Source organism: Euprymna scolopes, chromosome 41, assembly GCF_053919585.1.
Source record: "Euprymna scolopes isolate OS-2025 chromosome 41, ASM5391958v1, whole genome shotgun sequence".
Taxonomy (NCBI): Eukaryota; Metazoa; Mollusca; class Cephalopoda; order Sepiida; family Sepiolidae; genus Euprymna; species Euprymna scolopes.
The window spans coordinates 12,586,072-12,596,241 of record NC_136522.1 but is presented as its reverse complement, the minus strand read 5'-3'; the positions used below and the strand labels follow the sequence as shown (position 1 = coordinate 12,596,241).

At 32.1% G+C, this 10,170-nt stretch overlaps 1 non-coding gene across 1 annotated transcript; it reads right to left on the bottom strand.

The window, feature by feature from the left end:
• Positions 1-3,131: 3,131 nt before the first annotated feature.
• Positions 3,132-3,204, bottom strand: Trnar-acg (transfer RNA arginine (anticodon ACG)). Its single transcript has one exon. It is a non-coding gene; the product is annotated as a tRNA-Arg (tRNA).
• Positions 3,205-10,170: the final 6,966 nt, after the last annotated feature.

The window sequence follows — 10,170 nt, the reverse complement described above, 5'->3', positions numbered from 1 at the left end:
AGTAGTTTCTTTCCCAGAACTGCTAGACTTTGGAATTCTATTCCAGGTCACTGCTTCCCCAACTGTACTGACACGCATAAGTTCAAGTGCAACGTGAACCAACATCTCGCTGCCCTAATCCCTACCTAGTACCCCAGTAGATGTTTCCCCTGATAGTAGCCCCTTACATTAAAGTGGCAATGTGCCTTGTTTGGGGTGAAAATATAAAATATATATATATATATATATATATATATATATATATATATATATATATATATATATATATATATATAAGAACAAGTAGTTAATAAAACATGTTAAAAAAAAAAACTCTGAAAACAAGTTAAAAACATATTAATCACTGGTATTCGGCATTCCAAGTGGCTCATAAGGGGTAAAAAATTGTACCAAAATTGAAAAAAAATGACATTTTTGGCCCCATAAATTTTTACCTATCCATTAGATTTTTCTGAAACTTGTCCAAAATGCGCAGGGCATTGTTCTTAATATAAACTCAGTGTGGGTGACCCTAGCAAAATTCTGCTTTGCGACCCCCGGGGACTTATGGTGCTAAAAATGCTCTTTTTTCATATTTCTCAATAAAAAAACTTGATATGCATATCTATATAGTGCTCTGCCATGGTGCTGAATTCAAATATATATGTGTTACGGTTTAAAACTGCATAGTTTGTGCATTGTCACTGGTATTCAGCATTCCAAGGGGCTCATAAGGGGTCAAAAATGTACCAAAATTGCAAATAATCACACTTTTTGCCCCATAAATTTTTACCTATCCATTAGACTTTTCTGAATCTTGTCCAAAAATTAACTTTTCCTTGGCCACATGGCTAAGAACAAACTGTAGTATCTGTTCTTAACCAATGTTGCATTTGTTTGTAACTATAAGTAAATGTGTTACGGACCGACCGACCGACCGACGGAGAATAGTTTTTTTTCTTTTAAATGCATACCACAGAATAATTTTTTTAGTCATGTGCAAGCAACTCGGTCGGTCGGTCGGTCGTTCGGTCGGTCCGTAACACATGTACTTTTTATTTCGTTTTATGTTTATTATACCACTATTTATTGGTTTTCGGGATTCCTGAATACGAAAATAACGTTTCAAATTCCCTAAATAAAATATTTTTGTGATATAAAGTGGGGGATCACTTTTCTGTATTAATTTAATGTAAAATGATCATCCATTTTACAACCAGTCAGTCTCAAAGCCATTCAAGTCATTCTCCAGATCATTCAAGTTGTTTTTGAAGGAGTCCAGTTATTTTTAAGCATTCAAGTCATTCTAAAGGTCATTCAATTCATCCTTAAGTTCATTAAAGTCATTCTAAGTCATTTACTTTTTATTTATTTAAGTCATTTAATCCATTTTTCGGCAATTTATTTTATCTTTAAGAATTTCATGTCAATCCTACATTCACGCATTCATTCATTACACGAGAGCACGCGACTAATGGCTATAGGCCTTGTTTCTTTAAGACAACGCTTAAATATCTCTGTAAGTATGGGCGCAGTTCTGGTTGAAGATTTTTGAGCACTGTAATTGGAATGCCGTCAGGACCAGTTGCTTTACTGGAATTTGATTAGCTTTGCAACATCATGTACAGATCGTTATATTCGCATACTTTGTTTTCAGATACACGAGGAAATACTGGGGGTTGGCAGCCTTCGTCGTTATATATATATATATATATATATATATATATATATATATATATATATATATATATATATATATACATAACCTTCAGAATGTAAGAGAATATATACTTATTTCCACAGCCAAACAACGTCGCAGCTCCCCAGATCCATGACACCTAACAAACTGGAAGTCCTAGACTCGAGTTCAGCCCTTATTTGGGTTCATCAGTTAGACACATCCCAACTCGCGATTCAAACCCCGAGCTTCTTTCACGCGAGGCGAACATTCTGCCAACTGATGAAACGCGCCACACACAAAAAATCTATTAACTAAGACATATCAAACAAACCGCGGCGAAATCCGACAGTGGCATGAACCTACTTAGTCTCCAATAAGGGATGTAATCATCGCACCCAGATATAACCCAAGCTGATGTCTCATGATGACAAGCTTACCTAGCGAGTTCGGATGTATCTTACAAATGAGCCCAAATGAGAGCAAAACTCGAGTCTTCGACTTCTGCTTTGTTTGCTGTCAGGGATTGCTCTTGTGAACTGCAACGTTCTCTAGCTATGAAAATAATTATTCATATATATATATATATATATATATATATATATATATATTAGGGCAAATAGTAAATAAAACATGCCAAAAACACCCTGCAAAAAGAGCCAAAAACATATTTAATTGGAAAAGGAAACACTAAATAAGTGGATAGCCTCCAAATCGCGGAGTTTCGAAGAAATACTTTCCTTCTCATCAGAGGGTAGGATTTAGCAAAATGCGTGATCGGATTTTGCTTGCAAAAGTATTTGATGAAACTGCAAGTAAGTTAAAGATCTTACTTGATAACAAGAAGTGAAGCAGAGAGAATAGGGTGGAGAAAAAGGTGATTTCACGTGAATGGATAGTTATATATATATATATATATATGTGTGTGTGTGTGTGTGTGTGTTGTTGTTGTTTTGGTAAAATATGTTTTTCAATTATATTTCACGATTTACTTTAGAAGCTCAATGTATATAACAGAAAAGATGTATGAATATGTTGAATATGAAAACTAGTGGCTACTCATATGCAAATATGTTTCAGTGACCACCCTGCTAGGAAAAATCACATCATCAGGTTTCAAAATCTCAGTACACTGTATATCAAATTTCGAGTCTGTAGACTGAAAATTGCAGAGTTATTGCCTAGGAATATGTACATAGACACACACACACACACACAGACGCACACACACAAACACGTTCACTTTTATATATATAATAGATAGATAGATAGATAGACTGGCGGCCGTGCCGCGTCGGCACACACAACGCCGAGTCAAACACAAAATCGAGTACACTCAACATCGTCTTACCATTAACGTTTACCATGTGAACTCGGAGTATTATAAATTCCCATATGCATAAAAAAAAAATCACTGAAAAAACAAAAATACCCTAAGGGTAAACGTTGGATAAAATAATGGTTTAAATTATTACGAACTTGCCAGGATTCGAACCTGGAATCTTCTGATCCGTAGTCAGACGCGTTATCCATTGCGCCACAAGTCCGAAAGATGTTACCGCGACTGTATACAAACAGTGCTAAATTCCGTTGATGTGGGCAGGTAACTTTTTCGACAAAATCGAAACGGCCCAAAAACCCTTATTTCGGGCTTTAGTGTGCCTCGGCTTGTTCGTTACGAACCATATATAGATAAGGACAATCTAGGAACTCAAACCTTTCAGGGGGGGAAAGAATGTTTCAATTCGGTGCATCCATTCGAAAGTTTTATTGGTATATATACGCACACACATGAATAATAAACATTAGAATTTTATTAATAGATATAGATAGATAAATTTTAATAAGTTTTTATCTACTCTATTTAATGCACGTGGTTTTGATAGAATAGTTTCATATAGATACGTTTGGATTCGGTATTTTTATGTTTTTTTATTTGTTCATCTAAAAACATGGTTGGGATAGCCATTATTTATTAAAGTTTGTTTGATTTTGTTGAATTAACATTCAAAAATAGTTGGGGAAGAGGAGTTTATATATATATATATATATATATATATATATATATATATATAGTAGCAAAAGTACCTGTAGTTGACTGGTTTCAAAAAAAGCCTACAGAAAAAGTAACTAAAACAGATAAAACGGTAATAAAAAATATATTTGCTCTGCAATAGTATTGAGTACTTTCTTCAGTTTTTTCGTTTTTTTTACTAATTACCAGTTTTGCGTCTTTGCTGTATAAAGATTCTATGAAGGGGGTTTTTCACGTCGACTGCAGGCACGCTTGTGGTTAACGAGCCCGATGCGGAACAAACAGGTTTGGTCACAGCGGTAGCAGTCAAATGTCACGTCACATGTGGCCGCTGAGGCTTCCGAATCTCTCTCTCTCTCTCTCTCTCTCCCTCTCTCTCCGGCCCTGTCGGTGGGGCATTAGAATACGCCGACTGCCCCCCCCTGCAGAGGGTAAAAGTCCCTCAATGAGGGTCCTGGATATGACCTTAAACTATATCCAGTGGTGAGGCCCCAGCTTGTGGGCTTTGGGGAGTGTGGAGCCACCCTTTAATTACCATTGCTCCCAGGTCCACTCTGACCCGGAGTGGTAGTACCTGTTAAGGTCCCAACTATGGGTTAAATAGAAACCGACGTGAAAACAACAAATATATTCTATTAAAAAGATGTTTTCTTCAAAATCTTTGGATTCGGCATTAAATAACCCGAAAAGGATTGATATGCCGTAAAACAAAAACAACCAACCAACTAACTCTCTCTCTCTCTCTCTCTCTCTATATATATATATATATATATATATATATATATATGTGTGTGTGTATGTGTGCGCGTGTGTGTGTGTGTTTTAATGTATATTCTTTTTTCTGTTTTACGACAACCTTTGGCTTTATATATATTGAAAAAGAAGGGTATGCCTCGAAATTATCAAATACATTTTACTATCTAGGTAAAATTTAATAGTAATTCCATATTTCCTTATTCATATATGATTAAAACAAAAAGTAAATAGGTATGCGAAGAAACATATCTTCACGATAAAGTCGTTTACTTTTATATCTGCAGAATCAGGTATGCGTTTAATGAAAGCGTTTCTGTGGACCGGACTGGCACAGCCAGATACTCAGTCCGTGCCTTGAACCACTTAGGCATCGTCTCCTAAACACGCCTGTAAGTGATAAAAACGTGGCATTTACCTTAAAGTTTTATGTTCTATGCAAAGTTGGTGCATATATTTGCTAATAAATATAAGTTTGACAACATGCTAAACCGCGGGAATTAGCTCAAATGTGCAACTCATGGCGCCAATCTGCATTGTCGCTTGCCCCTCGCCCCTCCGTCAATCGTCAAGCCAGCTGGCGTGAAGTTTAAAACGAAATATGAACGTCCATCATTCTCGCGTCTTTTATCAAGACACTCGCGTAACAGATGTTCGTTATATGTGTATTGATGGTACAAAGTCACGTGATGTTGCAGTTTTCGACACGCGGGATATTTTTGCAAGCGACCGAATAAGTGTAAATATTTATTTTACTGTTAAAAAACGGGATGCGATCGAAAAGATTGTCAGTCGAACAGATGAATACGCCGCCATTACTAGCCTCAAAAGCAAGATATTAAACACAGCAAGAAATAAATAACGTACGTATTTCACCGATTTCCTTGGGATGAAGGAACGGTTTTCTGAAGCTGTTCGTTTGTCAGAACGAAATCTTAAAATATCCCATTTTTTGGTTCTTCCGTTTTCATTGTTCTCTATCTTTCACACACATACACACACACACACACACACACACACACACATATATATATTGTTATATATATATATATATATATATATATATATATACATACATATTTTTTTGTTTTCTGTCTTTAACACACATACACACACATACACGCGCGCACGCACACACACACACACACATATATATATATATATGCGGCATAATCGCGTTGACACGCCGGTTCTTGTCAGATCACCGAAGTTAAGCAACGTGTAGCCTGGTTAGTATCAGATGGGTGACCATTTGGGAATTCTAGGCGCTGTATGTGCTCTCCGCTTATCTCGGCATTTGTTTCCAGTCGCCCTGTACTTTCCTTGCAACTGGTGTTTAAAAATGTCGTCTTGGAAGAGGTGTGGTAGGAGATTGCGCACCTTCTGCCACAAAAAATTTCACCCTTCGTGTGTATCCATAGTTTGTCCAAGACTGAAGGTGCCTGATTTTTTTTTGGGGGGGGGGGCTATATATAAATATATTATTTTTTTAGATTTTATCAATAAGGAAAACAAATTACTAAAAAATAAATCCCTCGATTCCAATTTTGATGAGTGAGGGCGAAACATGTCAATTGACTCGTTTTGATTTTTTTTCTATTTCCCTACTTTTATTTTTTAGTCGCTATCCATTTTCCTTTTCTCCTCGGTCTTTTTTATATATATATATAAAATGAATTCCGAAGGAATACGTCTTCCCTTCATGATTGCCTTAATAAAGTTTTGTACCCCCCAAGAAAACCATAATATATATATATATATATATATATATATATATATATATATATATATATATATATATATATATGACTTCCACGTTGATTTCGACGAATGACGTCCCAACAACATAATTATTGTTTAAATTTATTTAAGCTTCAGCCTCTGATGGCATTTACGTCCTGCAAAAGGCTTACAAACGAGTCGAAACATAGTACAAGTTTGTTGATTCAGTGATGCGGTCAATGACATGGCTGCTGACTATTAAGCTTTTTCTCTTTTTCCCAACGCGGATGATCTAAACTATCAGAATGAAAACAGTGAATACCCTCAAAAAGTGATTTCCACTCTTTGCGATCCAACACCTCATTCTCAAGACTGATGTGTGCGATTTAATGGAAGATTAATTGCTCTTTAACTTGTTTTTGAACTTCAGTAATGGTTGCCCCACATTCCTTTTCCCTCCTTCCAATTGACTGTACATTAGGATTTTTGGTATCATGTCATTAGATATTCTCAGAGCATGGCCAGTTCACTGCAGTTGACACTGAATAAGGAATGACTCAATTTCAGAAATATTGCACTTTGTGGAAATGTCAGCGTTGGATACTTTGTCTTGAAGGGTAATTCCACAGACTGAGCTCAGACAGCTTTTATAAAATACATCCAATTGGGGAATATGATGTCTGCATGGAGACAAGACTCAGAGCTGTACATGAGGATAGAAATAAAAACAGCTCAGTATACGATAGTTTTTGTGTCCAGTCGAATAGCTCATTTCTTCCACATCAACAAGACTTCCTCTGGATGAATCCAGAGGAAGTCTCAAATTAAAGACGAAACGTTGATGAACACATGAAGTATCAAAATAAAGACGAAACGTTGATGAACACATAACACGGTTTGTTCCTGTTTATTTCTCTCTCTCTTTCTCTCTCTCTCTCTCTCTCTCTCTCTCTATATATATATATATATATATATATATATATATATATATATATATATATAATTTGAGTGTCATCAGCTATAATCGAACCCGATCTAACACTTATAAAGGATTCTTAATAAAATTCTTTTCAAAAAGTATAGATTACTGGACTACCATCAGCTATAATCGAAACCGAAAAACAAAATATTAAGAAGAATTCTTAGTAAAATTATTTATTTCAAGAGATGGAAGTACATAAAAATTAAATGACCTGGATGTAAGCGTGACACAGAAAATAACACACAGGCTATCGTATTAATATATAAATAACATTCGGTACGGAACCAGCGATGAAAGACCAGATAAAAAGAAACCTTGGATTTATAAGATCAAAACTCCGACCTTGATCGCCCTTCGCGGATAGAAGCGTTGAATTTCTACGGTTCCAGTGGGGAAAGTGATTTGAACCCTATCCAAAGCAGGCCAAAGGATTAATTGGCCGAGACGTGGTGAAGCAACTGCTATAAATATGAGGATAACGTTCCGCAATAATAAATAGATATATATTGCTATTTCGAAGTTATTATTATAATCCAAAGCTAAAAATGATATTCTAAATGTTAGTGGTTCTTTCCAAGTTAATCATGATAGACCAAAGGTAATGTTAATCCGATTTAAATATTTTTAGACAAAAACTAAAAATATTTTATCATTGGAATCTTTTGAGATGAGTATTTTGCATCTTTATTTGTTTATTTATTTTTTGTTTATTTATTTTTATTTATTTATTTGTTTATTAATCTGTTTGTTTATGTTTATTTATTTATTTATTTATTTGTTTATTTATTTTTTATTTGTTTATTTGTTTATTGATTTGTTTGTTTATTTATTCATTTGTTTATTTATTTATTTGTTTATTTATTTGTTTCTTTATTTATTTTTATTTATTTAATTCTTTATTTATTTATTTATTTTTATTTGTTTATTTATTTGTTTATTAATTTGTTTGTTTATGTTTATTTATTTATTTGTTTAATTATTTTTTATTTGTTTATTTGTTTATTGATTTGTTTGTTTATTTATTTATTTGTTTATTTATTTGTTTATTTATTTATTTTTATTTATTTAATTCTTTATTTATTTATTTTTATTTGTTTATTTATTTGTTTATTAATTTGTTTGTTTATGTTTCTTTATTTATTTATTTGTTTATTTATTTTTTATTTTTTTATTTGTTTATTGATTTGTTTGTTTATTTATTCATTTATTTATTTATTTATTTGCTTATTTATTTGTTTCTTTATTTATTTTTATTTATTTAATTCTTTATTTATTTATTTATTATTATTTGTATATTTATTTATTTGTTTTTTATTAATTTATTTATGTCTTTTTTATATATTTGTTTATTTATTTGTTTATTTTTTATTAGTTTATTTATATAATCATTTATTTATATATTTGTTTATTTATTTGTTTCTTTATTTATTTTTATTTATTTAATTTTTTATTTATTTATTTATTTTTATTTGTTTATTTATTTGTTTATTTATTTGTTTATTTATATATTCATTTGTTTATTTATTTGTTTATGTATTTGTTTATTTATTTAATTCTTTATTTATTTATTTATTTTTATTTGTTTATTTATTCATTTGTTTATTTATTAATTTATTTATTCCTTTTTTATATATTTGTTTATTTACTTGTGTATTTTTTATTTGTTTATTTATATAATCATTTATTTATATATTTGTTTTTATATATTTGTTTATTTATTTATATATTGTTTATTTTTATATTTGTTTATATATTTGTCCATTTATATATTTATATATATTTATTTATTTATATATTTATTTAATATTTTATTTATTTATGTATTTGTTTATTTATTTATATATTGTTTATTTATATATTTGTTTATATATTTATATATATTTATTTATATATTTATTTATTATTTTATTTATTTATGTATTTGTTTATTTATTTTTATATTGTTTATTTATATATTTGTTTATATATTTGTCCATTTATATATTTATTTATATATTTATTTATTTATTATTTTATTTATTTATATATTTGTTTATTTATATATTTTTTATATATTTATGTGTTTATTTATTGATTGATTGAGTTGTCTTCATCTACTAGTTGTTGTTTAACCACGTTTAGGTCCATTCTTCCTCTGGCCTTCGTCAGGATGTTAACCGCTACGAGATACGAATGAATAGTCTCTTTATTGTATCTTCAGTAATTACTGCCTTCCATAGTTGTCGTCATCTCACCATGTTTTAGCCATCTAATCGTCTGGTCGGCTTTGGGTAGGATTGAAACCGCTATCTTCAGACAACGATCACTTAGAAACAAGCAACTATGAATACGAGGATAACAGCCCGTCCAATAAATAAATAATATTTCAAACTCCAGTTTTATTTCAAACTTAAGCATGGTAGACCAAAATAAAAACTTATTTACGCCTTAAACGTGACAGAGTAAAAGACAATTCCATCCGTAACCGATAGAGAAAGCTGATCATATTGAAAGCCGTCAACATAATTCGCTTCCAACCAAGAAACAAAAGCAGATCTTAAAGCGAACGCTTGGAACGATCGGTTCCGTGGAATCTTCAAAAGAGCAAAGTTACAAAAGAAGGCGAAAGAAAACAAATCGGAAAGGAAGGGGAGATTACAAAGGACAAAATAAAAAGTATGCCTACATAGATGCCTTTACACATAAGCAACGCAGATTGATACGTTAATGCGACGGATAAACGCACGTGCGATCGCAATTCATTCTCTTTCTTCTGCTTCCGGTGTTTCTTGGTACAACATCAAAGACAAAAGAAAGCCTCGCAGAGCACCATTCTTTAGGTACCAATTGGCGAGTGTACGCGAAGCTAAATCTAAAGCTACAAAGGAAAAGGGTATGGACACAAGAGCAGAGAAAGTCTATCCATACATAATATATCGGCTTTATTTAGATCTTAAAAGAAGAAACCAGATTAAAGACGCCAGAACAAAAACAAAGGGTTTAGATTAATGGTTCTCAACTGGGGCGCAGTTAGAACTAGCA